General features: G+C 40.1%; 1 long non-coding RNA gene across 3 annotated transcripts in view; it reads left to right on the top strand.

Annotated features, from left to right (window-relative positions):
* Window positions 1-7026: 7026 nt before the first annotated feature.
* The window catches only part of LOC118611988, a 137784-nt gene continuing 126212 nt past the window's right edge, over window positions 7027-18598 (top strand). For 2 of the 3 annotated variants that reach the window (XR_004954610.1, XR_004954609.1), the window contains exon 1: window positions 7027-7818. This is a non-coding gene — a long non-coding RNA (uncharacterized LOC118611988). The remainder of the gene's footprint in view (window positions 7819-18598) is intronic. The other variant, XR_004954611.1, reaches the window with a different exon arrangement.

The following is an 18598-nucleotide window of genomic DNA, read 5'->3' as shown; positions in this document are numbered from 1 at the left end:
GCCAGTAATGTATAGCGGAGTGGAAGGAACTGTCTGCCCAAAACTTCACTCTGCATTGGTCCTGAAGAGTTATAGAAGAGGTCCTAAAACTCCTCCTCCCTGCCTCTAGACCTGGTACCCCAGGATGAGGATGTATTTATGATATTTGGAAGTGGCTGAGGAGAGAGTGATGAGGTCTCAGCAGGCCTGGAGAGCATTATTTATGCTCTGCTGGTAAAGAAGTTAGAGAGAGAAGAGCAACAATTATGTTCAAGTGCTTTCAGTTTGTTGTGCTATCTGGGCTGAGCCATGTAATCCAACACATCATGGAAAGAATACATGTTTCTTATAACAAACAATTATTTTTCTAGGACAATGACTTATGGAGAATCAAAGTCCTTTAGTGCTAGTCTCTGTGACATGATGAGATTGTCAATATCCTGGTCAATGACTACAAATTACAATTATGCCAAGATTTTTTTTCTATACTCAGTAGATGGAAAAACATGATTTCAAATACATTTCCTAGAGAGTATAGTTGAAATACTAACAGCAACACTGAGAAGAATGCAGACAGTGCTTATGAATATAAAATGACCATATGAGATTGTTATAAAGCTACCATTAGGAGGGGACAGAGAAGCTTCTGTGCTCTGCATCCTCAACAAAGGCGCGTTACCTGCCCTGACCTTATTAGTGACTCTTTCATACTTCTTTTGACTCAAATTAAAACAACCTCTCTCTAGTTATATGCTTTGAAAAATAAGCAGCCTGAGAATTGTACCAGGGCAGCAAATGACTCAGAAAGGTAATGATTGACTGATGGTTGAATTTGTGGACAAGACACATTCACAAAATATGAAGAAATGAATATCGACTCTGCCAAGTCAGATTCTCAGACATCAGGTCAGGATCATGGAAGAAGAAGGAGCAGAGCAGACCACAAAAATGGAATAATTTCAGAATAGTAGGGGACGCTCTGCTCTGCACACTTTCCTAGCCAAAAGGCTCAGAAATGCCTAATTATCATAGTGCCTTTTCCTCTCTCTTTCCAAAGAGTATCTGCTAAAGCAAACTATTCTCTAATTTACTAAAAGCTAAGTAATTATTCCTGTATAATTCTTTAAAAAATTGGGATCAGAAGTGTATTATACTGTTTTTATTTCGACAACTTTCATTTTTCCAGTGTCCAACCATTTTCATTTAGAGAAGCACTAGAAACAGATGAGATACCAGATGATAAGCCCAGCCCCTCCTGTGATCCATGAACAGCTCCCATTGACTACAATGGTGCTCTAAGTCAGGGCCAGTTTAAGCAGAGCAGAGACAGCAATATTATGAAAACTTAAACCTTGGTTGAATTTCCAAAGTGAAGCTACAAGATGAAAAGAAAGGTTTTCCAAGGAAAACAAACTAATTTACCATAAATTTTATTGTAGAATCATATAATAAAGTATATCACTAAAGCCTGATAAATGGATGCTATGTATGTTAACCCCATGTCTTCTGCAAGCAACCATGAAACAGAAACAGGCTAATTTATTAGCTGAGAAGGAGAGTATAAGCAGATTTCAGGCTCTTCACAGGACTTGACACTTTCAGTGATGTGTTTGGTTGATTTTCATGAAAATTCCTTGTTAAGGAATTATTCCTTCGGTACTCTGTTCTTTGTGGGCTCCTTGCATCTTCATTAATATGCTCATTGCTTAACTTAGGCTTACTTTCCTTGTGGTACACATGCTAGAGTATCTCATAGATAAAATCCACTTAGAATTTTCCAGTTGCTGAAAACATGTAAGGTAAAATGCTGGACATGAAAAAGTAGCATCATTTATTTGGGTTCAGGGCATAAAAGGTAAAATATTATATTTTCCAAGGAGAAGTTTCAGAAAGGAGAAAGTTAGGAAATTGCATTACCAACACAGAAGCACTGAAAAGTGTTTTCTCAATAAAGGATTATTCTTAAGTTGATAGCACCGAATTTTGCGAAAGGAGAGGTCCTGAATAATATATTTATCTTTAGACTTATAAAACTTCCTCGTTCCTTTACATGATGTATGTTATTAAGAAATTAAGTTCGAACTTGGAAGTTATCTGACATTTGCTATACTTAAAACAGTTTGTAAGTAAAGTACATAAATATGTGCACATGCAAGTCTTGTACACCTTGCTTTGACATCTTCACATTTGTACTTTTACTCATCAAAATTTCAGGTGTGCATGGGCAAGTCCAGAGTTGACCATTTGCTGGGAATTAGGCAATTTCCCTGAATAAGTTTCAAGATCAGTACTTGACAATCTCAGAACCTTCTGTTACTTTAAAAAATAAAACTTCTCTTCATGTAAGCATGAAAGAAATACATTTGTTAAAGGAAAAAACTTAAGAACTCTGATTTTATCTTCTCTTCCCCTAAATTCATTGAGCATCCTTATAATCAGTGTTTTGAACTCTGCATCTAGTAGATTGCTTGTCTCCATTTTGTTTAGTTCTTTTTCTGGAGCTTTGTTCTGTTGTTTCATTTGGGACAGGTTTCTTTGTCTCCCTACTTTGTCTGCCTCCCTGTGTTTGATTCTATGTATTAGGTAAGGCTGCTATGTCTCTTGGTCTTAGTAGAGTGGTTTTCTGTAGTAAGTACGCTGTGGGACCCAGTGGCACAGTCTTGCCTGGTCCCCTGAGTGCTCCAGGTGTGTCTCTTGTATGTTTTACATATGCCCTCCTGTTGTAGTTGAATCTTGGTTGCTGTTTGCATGTCAATGGGAGGGATTGACCCTTAGGCTGATTGGTTGTGAGAACTTGCTATGACTATAGTGGAGGAGATGTTGTGTAGGGGGTGACCCTACAGAGCAGGATTCACTAAAGCAGGGCTCTGGTACATGCTTAGTCTGCCCTTTGGGTGTGTAATCCTTGGGTGTGGACCCAGGTGGTACTAAAGCTCAGATGAAGCCAGCCACCAGGCATACAACCTGAGGCCTCTTGGGAGGGGCCCTGCTACAGGCCAAGCCCAGCTATAGCCTCTGCCCTGCCTGGAGCCACATGGCCTGAGCCACCAAGCAATCCACAGATGATTGGTTGCCACCCACACTGGGCTTGGAGAGGCCAAATTGCGAACTGAGACCTACTGCTGCTAGTGTTGGGTTTGAGGCCACTCAGTAAGAAGTAAGTGCACACCAATGCCAGATGCTACCTTGTTCAGGTTTTGTGAACCTTTGAGAGATTTTAGAAAAGTCCATAACATGAGCCAAGATAGGTTTTTTGTATGGAAAATCCAAAAGAAGTGGCTTAGTGGGCCTGCAAGGTTGGTGGGGCAGGGTCTCAGGAAATTACCACAGCAGTGTGACCTATGTGAGCCAGGTTGATGGAGACTCAGATATGGCACCCCTCTATGTCCACATTGGGAAGAGGGCAGGGCACAACAAAGGAACAATGACCTCTACCAGTACTACTTTCTGAGAGAAATCTGTCCCTCCAGCCCTCGCCCTGAAGCCCAGTGACTCAGCTTCTCCTTGTATGTCTTTGGCATCTTCTGAGCTGCTGCTGCAGCACTGGGGTTCAGAATGAGTGAGTAGTTTAGTTGTAATTTTGATGTGGCCGATATGGGGGGCGAGCACAGTGTTTACTTACTCTGCCATCTTGACTGAAAGCCCTCAAATATAGTCTTTAAAAGAGAGCATATTCTTGGAAGATTTGTAAGAGGAAGTAATGTAAGTCAAATCTTATTTTCCCATACAAACCATGTTATGAGTAAAGGTTTATTTTCCTAAATAAGCAGTTATGCCAAAATTTTAAAAGAATACTTTAAATACCCTATCAATTCGACTGCAAATTTGAGCTATAGAGCTTTCTGAAGCATATATAAATCAGTTAAGGAAGAAAATTCAGAAGCTGGTTGTATATTATTTATTATTTAATATATGTAGGTAAGTCTGGAGGATCTCTGGGAGAGAGGTTGGTCTCAATCTATGAACTTTAGGAAACCCTGAGGTGAGGTGGTTGCCTCAGTCAAGGAGTGGGCAGGATAGCCACCAATGAAAGTCATAATGGATCCCTGGGTTGCTCAACAATGGTATAAATTAGGAATGAATCATTGGAAAGTCCAGGGAAGCTGATATTGATTTCATAAAAAGCACCCAGGGAGAGAAGTTCATGTAGCTTTGATGTGAAGGCTACCACATCAGGAAATCACCTGGGGTTGAGAATCCTCTCAAAAACTCTTGACTGAAACAGTGAGGAGGAGAACAAAGTGTTCTGCAAACACATTAAGTAACTACCATGCTGACTGTGCTAGAATAGGTGCTCTTCCACTTCAGGTTAAAAAGGAAGGTGTCACTGCTCTTCTGGACTTTCAATTCACTGTGCACAGCTCCATTCAACACATAATATGCACCTTGAGCTAGCCATTTACTCTTGTGCACTTCTGGTGGGTTAATTAATGTTATATGAGATTAGATCTTTTTCTCTCCACCTTTTTGTCTTAATAATTTCTGACATTTTGTAGATTTCCTATTTTTGTGACCCCAAAATATGTTTCCTTAAAAGAGGAAACTGTGTATCAGAAACTAGACTTTTGTATTTTATCCCCAGTTACTTTCCATGCAGCACATATACAAAGTGTTACCACATTAAAAAAATGAAGATGAGAACAAAATGAAATTATTTTAGGTTACATGACATAGTTAGGGACCAAAGGAATTTTTCCCCCCCAGACTGTACATTAAGACTGGCTCTGGAAGAAGTTATACATGTCACTGTGGCAAGTATAAATTTTAGCTTTGGCACTTTGAAGTCTGAATTGGGTTAGTTCAGAGATAGAAGGGCTATCATGCATGATACGTGATGGGGAGGCTCTCAAAAAGCCTCTCAGTTTAGGGCTTAGCCACCACAACTGCACTGACCCATAAACAACGTGTCTCGTACCACAGAGTTTTATTCAACAATTTGTGTTTTTGCAAGAAAGGTCCAGAGACTCTAAAAATGAGCAGTGAGACAGTGACATCATAATGCTATTTATTATTTCAGGTTAGACTGGCACCTACTAAATCTCTAAGGCCACAGGTAGGTTTTTCCACTTGAGGGAAGTTGTCTTTTTCTCTCTAAAGCTAGATTACTGGGAGGTGTGAAACACACACATTCCCCCAGAGTGCCAGCGTCTATAAAATAAAAACTCAAATAATTCTCATTTTACTTTATTTTCACACATTACCCTCCCTTAAACTTGAGTGGATTAATTTTTATAGGGCACAGATTGGGTCAGGCTTACCCACAGGCCCTCCTCATTGACAGTTCCACAGTGTGATCTTGATTTGAGGAGCATCTCAGGACATCCTGCCCTCAAATGCTTCCTTTTGGGCCAGAAATTCCCGTTTTACAAAGCCTTGTGTTCAAGCTTTCAAGGACTCCATTAACATATATTATCAATTTATTTGAGAGATATGACACAAAAAATTATTAACATTTTAGCATAGATTAATATGTCACATTAGCCTACACTAGAAGACTGTGAGAGAATAGGATTGGTAAATTTCAGTGGGGGAGGAGGGAAGCATTAAAGAGTGAGTAAATGGGTCTCTAAGAAAGTGTCCATTGTGCTAACCCTTGGAATGTGTGCTCATGTGCATGTGTGCATGCATGTGCCTATGTGTGTATGTATGCATATATTTGTGCAAATATGTGCATAGGTGTATGTGGTACATGTAGTTCAGGCAGAATAGGAGTAGGTGGGAGATGAAAATTGTACCCAGCTACAAAATGCTTAAGATGTATAATGTATGTTAGCTCTTGGAGAATCTTTAAAAATATATGTGTATATGGAATAATATATGTGTGTGTGTGTGTATCTATATCTATATCTATATCTATATCTATATCTATATCTATATCTATATCTATATCTATATCTATATCTATATCTATATCTATATCTATATCTATCTATATCTGTATAAGCAAAACACAGAAGGTAAGATACTGATTGAGAGAGGAATCTTAGTGATCACCCAATTGCATTTTAGATGTGGGGAAATTTTAAGGGCTTTGGGCACTTAAGAAACCTTTATTCACTCCACCCCCCACCCCTCCCCACGGAGTGACCACTGGTCCTGGCTTGGAGGATGCCAGAGAAGCACAACATAGACTCAGCTGGAGCCTGCCTAGGGAAGTCTTTTTCTTTCTCTTTCTCTGGGGCTGTGGTTTTCTCTGCATTCTAGTTTCTTTCCCTGTTTTGCATCAGCTGCATTATAAACTAACTTGGCACCTGAAAAGAAGGATAAATCTATGTTGAGATGAATGGTAATGAACTTAAATTTACATAACAAGTCAAGTCCAGAAGGATTCCACACGTGAATTTTCCAGAAGGACCACTGACTTCTGTGTACTGGCTATAGCAGCACTACTTCAGATTAGATGGCAAATAGGACAAAATGCTTGACAGATTTTTTTTGTTGTGGTTAAGCTTTTGCAACACTTCATTCAGCAACATAGAGGAAACTGGTTTACCTCAATTTTGCAGATAAGGACTAGAAGCTCAATATGATGAGAGGCCTGATATCCCACAGCAGGAGACAATAGAAGTAGTGGAAGGAAGGGTGGCAGCTTGGCCATTGTGGCCATACCCACTTTCTACCATGAGTTGCTTCACAGCCACAAAACAGGAAGTAGCATGGATCCCCTTTCTTGCTCCTTTATTTTATACACACGACCTTTTTGCTGTTTTTCCAGCTTGCCATGTTTAACCTATTTTGGTTTGTTGCATTCTGTTCTTTGGAATTGTTTCTTCCCCAGAGCTCACTCCCTCATTTCACCCAGGTCACTGACCAAATGTTAGTTGGACAGGGAGGACTTCCCTGACCCTCTTCCTCCAACACCCACACAACAACATTTTTCTCTAGGCACAACCAGTCCCCTTATCTGTACTCATTTCATTGTAACATGGACCTATCTGAACTTTCATTCTATTTTTATTTGCATACTGTTTATTGTCATCTCCCCAACTAGAATATGAGCTACATGGGTCAGGGTTTTCATTCCATCCCCTGCTATATTCCCAGTAACTAGAGCAGGGTCTGAGACAGAGTTAGTGCTTGGTAAATATCCTTTGGGTGAAGAAATGTGTGTGAGAGGATTGTAACCCTTACATCATTCTTCTGCAGGGCTAGGTGGAGAGCATTGGGAATCTGTCCAGATGTGGCCACATGGCATTTAGTCCGGTGCCTTGTGCAGAGGTGACATTTTGTTGGATTAAATTGAATTTGTCTTGGAGAAAGGCCTCTGCTTAGTTTAGGGTGTTGTTGATGTTGGACACCAGGGAGATTGAAGCTTTCCCTTTGAAAAGGGGATTTTGATGTGGCTAGGCTAGGGTGGATTGAAATAGCTCAGTGTCTCTGACTTTTTCCGTTAGAAGAAAATAGAGCGTCAATTGGACTGGATCTCTGCTCTTTGAAACTTGTTCCTCCAAGTGGAGTCAGAACTATAAAGAACAATGTCCACCCCTTCCTTCAAGAACCCTATGAACTTAGGACAACAGATCCAAACAACTAGAGGACACAGTATAACAACATGTGTGAGATGCCCAATTGAACTGTGCAGAAGGAAGATCTTGAGGCAGTAAGATTTTTGTTGGTAGGGATAAGGGTAAGGGGCATTTCAGGCAGAGGGAACAGTAAGAGTAGATTCAGGAATCCAATAGCATATGGACTTGGAGTGGGGAGGAGCTATGGGTCCCTGCAGTTAAACAGGGAGTGATAAAGATCCATATCCTGGGAGATGATCTCATTAACTAAGCAGGGCCAGGAAGGAAAACCTCTGAGGTGCTGCATGGATTGATGCTGGTGATTCATTCAGTGGTAAATCTTTTTCTGAGTCATTCTTGAATCAGTGTTCCAGGACTGTGTGTGTGTGTGCACATGTGCATGCATGCATTTGCACATGTGTGTGATTATTAGGTATGTTTATTTGTGAGAGTATGTGTGTGTGTAAAAGAGGACAGCTCACTTTATTTCTCTCTCATATCCTGAGGGGTCTGATGTACAATACCCCACAGGCTTGAGCTGTGGGGCTTTTCTTCTGCTCATCCCTCTGGCAGGATTATTTCAGTTGCCTACTTCCCTTGAAGAGATCTCTGGGATGCCTTTGTTCTGAGATAATGCTGGCTGTTTTTATATCAAGGGGAATTGCACAAGCAGATATTTCTCTGCTGTAGGATACCTTTCAGAGGGTTGAGGTCAAATGCAGTAGATGCTCCTCTACAAATAAAATTCTTCTGAACAAACTGAAGGTATCCAGCTGTCCATAGGAGGGTATGTGGTACCAGGGTTATGGGGCTCCCCATGAGAGTGTGTGCCTTTCCCCAAGGAGGAGGTTACCTGGAGGTGAGGCAGTGGAAAGTTCTCTGCTAAAGGGTGCTGTGTGGGGGTGTGAGAGTTGCCATAAAGCGTCCCTTTGTTTCCTGTGCTATTTCTGCCTCTGTTAATCCTGGATTTGAGCTAAAGCACATTGTTGGAGCACATTCCCTTTCTTAAATAAAGGCTTCTTAATTACTTTGGTTAAAATAATAATGGTTGCATTAAAAAAGGTACATATGCCCCTTAATCAAATAGTTCTCTCCTCTGGGTTTAGCAGCTATAATTTTTATTGTGGACAAGTGGCTCTTGGGGGTCCCAGCAGGGCATGTGTGCATGTCACGTCTCATCTATTTGCTGTATGACAGTGCATAGGCACTCACTCCCCACTCAGGAGATGAGCCTGCTTACCAGTTTGTTATTAGTAGCAGGGTGACTGGGTGGGAGTAGGGTGAAATTTGTAAGAAGCTGATCAAGAATGCAATAGGTAGACTTTGTTTTCTTTACTCAATGATAACCTCAGAGTATAGATTTTCTTTACTTATTTATTTTTTGGCTTTATTGAAATATAATAGACAATTAGTTACTAGTATTTACATTGTACAATTCAATGCATTATTTTTCAATTATAGTTGGCATACAATAATATACCGGATTCAGTTGTATAGCATAGTGATCAGAGGTCTACATAACTTGCAAAGCAATCACCCCACTAAATCTAGTACCCTTCCCCCCCCCTTACATATTTATTACAACTTCATTAACCATATTCTCTATGCTACACTCTACATCTCCATGTCTGTTCTGCAACTATCCATTTGTACCTCTTAATCCCTTTGCCTTTTCTATACTATGCCTCCCAAGCCCCCTTCCATCTAGTAGCCCTCAAAATGTTCTCTGTATCTATGAGTTTTTTCCACTTTTGTTGTTGTTGTTGTTGATTTTGTTCTTTAGATTCCACAGGTACATGAAATAATGCAATATTTGTCTTTATCTGACTTATTCAGCATAATACCCTCTAGGTCCATCAAGACAATATTTTTTTTCTATCTCCTTCCTTTCAGTTTCTGTGTGTCTTTTAATCTGAAGTGAATCTCTTGCAGGCAGCATATGTAAGGAGTTTTGTTATCTTATCCATTCAACCACTCTATCTTTTGGTTGGAGCACTTAATTCTTTTTCACTGGAAGAACTTGTTGATAGAAATGTAATTATTACCATTCTTTTTTATTGTTTTTGAAACTCGTTTTTTTCTTTTTAAAGAAGTCCCTCCAACATTTCCTGTAATACTGGCTTGGTGTTGATAAATTCCTTTAGTCTGTTTTGTTTGGGAAGTTCTTTATCTGTCCTTCAACTGTAAATGATAGCTTTGCTGGATAAAGTATTCTTGGTTGTAGATCCTGGGTTTTATCACATGCCAAGCCCATCAGTCCTGCATAGTTTCTTTTGAGAAATCAGCTGCCAGTCTTATGAGTGCTCCCTTGTAGGTAACTAACTGCTTTTCTATTGCTTCTTTTAAGATTCTCTCTTTGTATTTAAACTCTGGCATTTTAATTATGATGTGTCTTGATGTGGGCTTTTTTGGGTTCCTGGTTTTTGGGACTATCTGAGCTTCCTGGGGTTATATGTCTATTTCTTTCACCAGGTTAGGGAAATTTTCCAACATTATTTCTTCCAATAGCTCTTCAATGTCTTATTTTCCTTCAGGTACTCCTACAACACAGATACTTTTGCTTTTACTAGTGTCCCATAGGCTCCTTAAATTCTTATTATAGTCTTGGCTTCTTTTTTCTTGCCATTCTGATTGAGTGTCCTTGGTTTCCCCATCCTCTATATTGATGGTTCGATCCTCTTTTTTATCCACTTTGTTTCATTTAATATACTTTTCATATCAGATAATGTGTTCTTTATTTCTGACTGGTTCCCTTTTATAATTTTCATTTTTATGTTTTTTATCTCCTTGTTAAAGTTTTCACTGAATTTATCTACACTTCCCCTAAGTTCATTGAGCATCTTTATAAACAATGTTTTGAACTCTGCATCTGTCAGATTGCTTGATTCCATTTTTCTGGATCTCTGTTCTGTTCTGTCATATGGTTTCTGCTTCTTTGTCTTCCCATTTTGGCTGCCTTTCTGTGTCTGTTTTTATGTATGAAGCCAAACTCCTAAGTCTTCCAGTCTTATTAGTGTGGATTTGTGTAGTAGGTGTCCAATGGCACAGTCCTGAGAGGGGTTCAGATGCAGGGGTTCAAATTTAGCCCCGGGCTGTGTCCCTCCTTGGTCACCTGTTAAGATCCAACAAGCAATCTACAGGTGCCATGCTTATAGTTGCCTCATGAAACCACACTGGAAACTGAGGCCAGCTGCTACCAATGTGAGTCTTGGTGCTGCTTAACAAGGAGCACCTGACTCACTAAGGACACATGTGGGTGTGGCTTGGGTGGGGCCGTGAGTTGGCGGAGGTGGAGTTTCAGGGGATCCTCTCAATACTGATATCAAGAAAACTCAAGACTTCAGAATACCATTTATATTTATATTCAAGTATAAATATATTTTCTACATTCCTTAACTTTTCTATATTTAAATTGTAAACTATATGATGTATATTATATATATATATATATATATATATATATATATATATATCAAGAATTCTCCATATGTAACTGGCCATATGTATCTAACATTTCTGGCACACTCGAGTAATAAATCCCTTTCGAAATTTAGACTGCGTGAAGCTTGTACTTAAGGTTCCAATTGTATTTCTGCATTTTTATTGAATATTGTGACTTTGTCCTGGCTGAAGGTACCCCTTCCATATCTCTGCCACATTCCTGGCAATTGCAACTCTACTTGGAAATGCTGGTTAGTGTGGGGAGGAGTCTCCTTAATTACAAAACCCACTTCTTGTCATCTAAGAACAATGAAGTACCCCCCCGACCCCCTGCAGACCTGATGACAGATTTCTAATCATTCCTATATGTGTTTTATTAGAGGCAGACTCCTTCCTGTGTGGTTGTCTCTGACATGTCCATTCCTATACACTGATAGTCACCCCTAGGACCTGCTCCTGAGCAGACACCCACCTGCTTTAGGGGAAGGTTTGCTGCCTCTGGCAAAGGTACTTTGGTGGGGGAGGAGTTGGAGAAAAATGCCAAACCAGGCTCTCCAGCAAGAATGACACCAGCAAAGACAGGGACTACCAGTGCCTTTTTCTTAATACTCTTAGTTTGTTGAGGTTACATGTAGTATGTTTTATAAAATTCTTTCCCAAAATCCTCTCCATTTATATTTACATATATACATATACATATACATATACATATACATATACATATACATATACATATAAAATTAGATAGTAGCTAGAGCCACTAGATGTTACTGCCCCCAATCTGTTCAGCTTCCTGCCACTTGCTGAGAAGTTCAGGAGCCCTGGGACATTTCAATGAAAGAGGAACCTGACACTGAAGGTTGTATAGAGGACTCTGAGTGAGTGTGTGAGGCTAAGAGCACTTCCAGTGATCCGGCCTGATAGAAACAGAGGTGAGTGCAGCGTTGGAATAGCGTTCACTTCTCAGTACCTGGTGCATGGAGCAGATGTATAGCCTCAAGTCTCCACATGTGCAGGTGCTGGGCAATTGACCATGATGCCCATAATGCCCATGAGGTCCCTTCGCCTGTTTCCACTTTGTGGGAAAGGAAACAGAGTGAGAGAATGGGCAAGAGGCATGGGAATTCAATTTACACATCAGATCAGGGAGCAGTATTCACTGTTTCCCAGGTAGGGAGGGGCTCCACCCAACACCGTAGGGTTGGGTGCAAGTGGAGCAGGGGAGCCTTAGAACCCATAACTAATGTCACACAACTGCAGGAGGCACTTGGCCCATAGGGAAAGCCTTAGAAGGAGTAACATCTGAAGTGGCCAAATATTTGGAAAGGTTTCTTTGGGGGCAAAGGTCACACTACAAGAGAAGATGTCTTCTTCCCTAGGTTGTTGTAAGGGTGGCATTGGCCATACTTGGATTTAGTTTTCTGATAATATTTTTATACTTCTTGATTAAATTATTTATTTTCTTTTTTCAGTGTTACAGAATTTAATATTCATTTCTATTGTGTATAAACAAACTCATCTGGAGTTCATTGGAGAAATGATCATTTGTGTGGGAGGGGCAGCACCCCAAATTAGTTCATCTACCATAATCCAACTACAGTTAGAAGACTTAAAGCATTCTAGGATTCTAGAAGACAGAGGATAACAAAATAGCAGATTCTGCATTTTTATTCATATTGATAGATTTAGGAGCACTTGTTATAAAGGGACGCTCTCCCTGTATTTGGGATCTGAGTCTTTTGATTTCCTCTTTCTGAACTCCAGACAGTGAGGAAAACACGTGTCAACATGGTACAGTGTCACTGTTACCTTTGTGAATAAGTCTTTTTGCTAAAGAGGAATGTGATCATTTTCTTCTCCCAGTCCCACTAGAAATAGTAGACCCCAGAGCTAATGAGAATTCTTTCTCCCACGGACAGATTTAATACTTTTCTATTCCTGCTTGAAGAAATTAGCTGAATGACAGGATTTAAAAGTTTTATCTACAGCTGTTGTTTGGGCTGTGGCTGAAATGGTTATAAGAGGAACAGGGAGGAGAGGATCCCATAGGTGCAAAGGTAGAACTAAATTGGGGGCTCCAGCTTGAGCAAGGCTGCTAGAGTACAATGTGCTGGAGTAGTTCATAAAACAGGGAGGAGCTAGTAAGGAAAAGGTAGGAGAAACAAAGTTAGTGTTTACCAGATACTCAAATCAAATCTGGAGTTCATTCGACCAATAAATGTGCAACATTGATCATGTGCCAGAAGCTACTTTAGGCTGAGGATACATCAGTTAATAAACAGACAAAAGGAGGAAAGGCTGAAAGGAAACTGATGAGGAGTCTGTTAAGAGATGGTTAAACCTCAGAGATAGTAGGTGGTACTGAGAAGTGGTCATTATCCGGATATATTTGGATTGACTGTGACATGAGACATAGCCCTGTGCTGGACTGGCCAGACCACCTCCAGAGAGTGGGTTATTAAATATTTAGGAACTCTGCTACATAGTGGTTAAACCAGTGGTAGCTTGAAGTGGGCCCTGGTCAGAGTATGCTACAAAAATTAGCAAATACTGCAAGTCTAGGCTCTTTTCTCTTGGATAGCCAGTTTCTCAGCACATCAGGAGAAGAAGAGGAAAGGTAGAATGACCTGCCTGGTACCTTCAGCCACAGGAAGGATAAGTTCACTAGTTCACAGTCCTGGTGCTCAATTTCTGCTTGGCTATTTGAAGGTAGTTCTCCATTGAATAATCAACCTTTCCGTTCAGGTTGATTATATCTATTTTGTGTCTCTTCAAAAGGAAATAGGCATACAAAGTACCTGATGATTAAAAGTTATCACATATTTCAGGTCCATATTCTATCTTTCTACAATGATGAGAGCTAGGCCATAGTTCTGTATAGTTGTGTTAGAGGAGCCTAGGTCTATTTGGCCCATTAGGGGGTATTTCTATGAGCTGTTCTGGATAACATGTACTTTTGAAACTTCTGACACATCCTCAAACTGCCTCTTCCTCCACCCAAATTTGTACCTCCTGAGGATATCAATGAACTAAACGTTGTGTTCCCCAACATTTTGAAAAATATAATGTGGTTTACCTCAAAGTTCAATAGGAATGATTTTGTCATTGTCTATGATTTTGACTTTGATACATTTGGTTTTATCAGTATACTCTCTTTGTTATCAGGAACACCTGAGGTTAAATTTTAGTAAGAATTTAGCCCTGACCCAAGTTATATATGGTGGTCACTCTTTAACATTCAGGAACAGTCCTGCTACCCTTTAGAATAGGGAGACCTAGAGCAATTCAGAGCACACAGATCTCCTCTTCAGGACTAACAAAAATGCACTGGAAATTTTACCAGAACTGACTTTTCTGTAAAGTTTCCAGAACTTTCACCTACTATGTGGCTTGGCACTGACAGCCCATGTCCATCAGTATGTATAGTTCCAGCTAGGAGCAGGGAGCTCAGAGGTGCAATTCTGCAGTGAGGGATGAGGCAGGCCAGGCATCCAGGCTGGAGCTATGTAGTTCTGGCACCATCCTCGACTGGCTTTGATTTACTCTTTTGGATGGGAAAAACCATGGTGGACTCAGCCCCTATAAGAATTTTGTGGAGATCTGATACTGTGGGTTCATGCTCTGCCTCTGTAGGGAGCCCTGTTTGCTCATCCTCCTCCTATGAGGAATGTTTGGGAATGTGTGGAGAATACTCTTGATTTTCCTGAAGCCCAGGGAATGCTATTGTCATTAAGGGGTAGAGCCAGGATGAAAACTTAACTTGCTCAAAATGCCAGTATGCCACATGGGATGACATGAGGTAGTACCTGTTATTGCATTCAGCAGGAGTCAGAGCTATAGTGGGAAGGTACAAAAAACATAGATTCTCCAATTTGTGCACTAACCTCAGCTATAACCCTAACATAGGGGACTGAATACTGAAGAGGGCATGCACGTCTCATGCAGGGTTTGAAGAGGTGCCTCTTTGATGTGAGGGTGGGAGGCTGTGTTTAAATCAGGTCTTATTAGCTCTCTGAGTGATCGTGGTTAAGTTGCTTAACCTCTCCAGGTCTCCATGACTTCTGTTAAACCAAGAGATAGACACAAATGATCCTGAGGACTGGTCTTTTGTGGTTTCTGAGTGGAGACAAAATACAGGGTCAAGAATTCCTCTCAGTGAGGTGGCTGGGTAGGTGCCACTTTCTGAAGAGCTGACTGAGTGAGTCTCAAAGACAAAGTGCATCCAGGTAGGGTCGAGCCCGAAGAATGGTGAGGCTTTGCCCCACAGCCAGCAGGGGACTGGTTTCCAAATGGTGTTGACAGTAGCCTCAGCATTTGCATGGAGATTTTGGCCCTATAAGGACATATACTTATGAATCTCACTAGCCTGAACTCTGCCATGAATATTGGCTCCTCTAATGGTTCATGGAAGAATTGAGAAAACTGGATTCTACTAAAAGAGAGACAGATGCTTGTGAACTGTGCCATGTCATTCTGTGCTCCTTCTGAACAGCACTCTTGCTTGACATACATGCAAAGTGTGGTGGTTAATTTTATGTGTCAGCATGACTGGGCCACATGAGTGCCTTAATATTCAGTCAAATATTATTTGGGTGTTCCTGTGAGGGTCTTTTTGGATAAGATTAACATTTTAATCCTTTGACTGAATAAAGCAGATTGTCCTCCTTAATGAGGATGGGCCTTTCCAAATCAATAGAAGACTTGAAGAAAAGAAAAGGCTGATCCCTTCAAGTAAGAGAGAATTCTCTTACATGGTGGCCTTCAAACTGGGATATCAGCTCTCTCTGATGCTATGCCAGTTTAAGGCCTTTGGACTTGAAGTGGGATATCAACTATTGGCTATGTAGATTTTGGGCTTGCCAGCCTTTATAATTGCATAAACAAATTCCTTATAATTGATCTCTATCTATCTATCTATCTATCTATCTATCTATCTACCTACCTACCTACCTACCTACCTATCCTCTGTTGATCTATTGTCATCTATCTATGTATCTATGTATCTATGTATCTATGTATCTATCTATCTATCTATCATCTATTGATACTGATATATATATATATATATATATATATATATATATATATATACACACACACATACCAATGTTAATATTACTATTGACATATATAGATATCCATTTGGTTCCATTTCTCTGGGTAATCCTTATTAAAACACAGAATATTCAATGATCTGACATGCTACAGTTGGCACTGTTAGGAAGGGAAGCATATTAGTCATCTTCATGCAGCAGTGTGTTGGGAAGGCTCAGAAAGTGTTTTCGGGCTTCCACAAAGGAAATGAACTATGAGAAGAAGTAAGTGCATGAGTCAAAAACAAGGATTTGAATTGCACTGTAGAATGCTGGGAGATTCTGGAGATGCTGTGATGCTGCATAGATCCAAAGTCCCCCCTTCTTTACAGGGGTTAGGAGAGAGTGAGCATAAGGCCATCAGGTCACAATTCTTTCTGGTTATTCACACTGAGTATTCATATAAACTGACCCAGGGATGTTGTGAGGTTAAGCAAGCTAATAGATGTATACATTCTTAAGGTTTTTGAAAAAAGGAACTAGAGAAATATTTAGTATTATTGCCATTATTATCTCTGGGTTTGATTCTACCTATATTTAAACAAAGTGGAGTAGAGGGTTCAATAATTTATATGTTTTTGGCAAGAATATTTAAAATTTCCCCCTGGATCAAATTGGAAAAATCTTTCACATATAAATATTCTAAACAACAATTCATTAGTTCTGCCTACTCCACCACCTATTCAGTTAAGACTGGCTGATTCAGAGGTTGAAGCATTTAAATGAAAAGGCTCATTTGGAACTGTTAACACCTTGCATTAACACCTTGACCTTATATAGAACATTTCATGCTAAAGGATTGCAAAGTGTTATGCAGACAGTGTATAAATAGAAACACTTCCCTTCAGCACCAAGGGCAGCCTCTTTACAGATGCAATGTGACCAAAACACCACCTCACAGTCTTTGTGTTAAAAGAGAACATTGAAGATTATTTTCTCCATTTCAAGCTGAGAGGATTTTTTTTTTTTTCACACCAATCAATTCTCTGTTTCTCTGGCACTAATTGGTTGTCTAACAATTCAATTCTGACATTAACTCCGGGAGTAAGCACAGACCCCAGGATAAGAACTCAGTCCTGCCTCCATGTCAGACACCAGCTTCAAAAGTGGTTCCCAAGCTACCCACAGTTCTGCCTTAATGACTATAAATTTGAAGATACCCATTTTTTCTTTGTTTCAATAATTCATTATAATGACTCACAGAACTGAGAAAAGCATTTAACTTACTCTTACTAGTTTATTATGAAGGGTACAACTTAGGAATGGCCAAATAAAAGAGATGCATGGGGCCTTGTAAGAGAGAGATGCCCATGGAGCTTCCACGCTCTCTTGGGGAATACCCTTTTAGCATCTCTATGTGTTCACCAGCTTGGAGATCTTTGAACCCAATTGTTTAGGGATTTTTATGGAGGTTTCATATTAAAGCTTGATCAATTAAATCATTGGCCATTGGTAATTGAATTCAATTGCCAGCTCCTCTCCAAAAATTTCCAACAATTGTGGTTTTTCTGATGACCTCTCTTGAAGCCATCTAGGGACTCACAAGAGCCACTTCATTAACATAAACTTACATATGATCTAAAGGGGCTTATTATGAATAACAAAAGATGCTCCTATAATTAGGAAATTCCAAGAGTTTTAGGAGCTCCATGCCAGGAACCTGGAACAAAAACCAAATGTATATTTCCTGTTAATAGCAGTCTGCAACATTTTGGTACCAAGGACAAGTGCTCCTATGAGAATCTAATGTCTGATGATCTGAGGGGGAGCTGATGCAGTGATGCTAGTGCTGGGGAGCAGCTGCAAATACAGATGAAGCTTCAGTGGCTGGCCTGCCACTTACCTCCTGCTGTGCAGCCTGGTTTCTAACAAGCTATGGACTGGTACCAGTCATTGGCCTGGGGATTTGGGACCCTTGCATTAAACCACATAAGTGATAAGATGTTTCACTTGATCAGTACTGGTTACACTGGAATGAAGGCCAGTGTGCTGATGTAAGCACATCACTGTTCATGGAAGGAGTTCTGGGGATCTTAAATGACTTCCTTATGTTTTCTTGTCTCGTTGAACATAGCCTATATCAGCACTAACTAATATTTTTATGATAATGAAACATTCCAGACCTGGGGCTATTGAGCACTTGACATTTTGTTGGTGTACTACGATGTTATTATTTTATTATGATCCTTACTTTATTTAATTCCAATCAGTTTAAGTTTACTGAGTCCCTGGGGATTGTTGCTGTGTTGTGTATAGCTCTACAGCACAGACCCTCTGGAAATGACTGATGACCTCATGGGGAGGGGATAGCTCCTACTGGGTCAGAGCAGCTTTGTGCCCTTCATTTCTTACCTCCCTCCTTGGAAATATAACCCAAAGTAAAGAGGAGTTGGATTTATCTTTCCATCCATCCATCCATCCATCCATCCATCCACCCACCCACCCACCCACACACCAACCCATCCATTCATCCATGTATTCATTCATTTATCCTTTGAACAAATATTTCTTGAGGATATTTAACACTGAGTCATATTCAGTGATTCTGTAAGGTAAATGGAAGTTTAGAATTCAGACTCA

This window comes from Rousettus aegyptiacus, unplaced genomic scaffold, assembly GCF_014176215.1.
Source record: "Rousettus aegyptiacus isolate mRouAeg1 unplaced genomic scaffold, mRouAeg1.p scaffold_m13_p_15, whole genome shotgun sequence".
In the NCBI taxonomy this organism is placed as follows: domain Eukaryota; kingdom Metazoa; phylum Chordata; class Mammalia; order Chiroptera; family Pteropodidae; genus Rousettus; species Rousettus aegyptiacus.
Note: the sequence above shows the minus strand (reverse complement) of the source record. Positions and strands in the feature narration are given on the sequence as shown.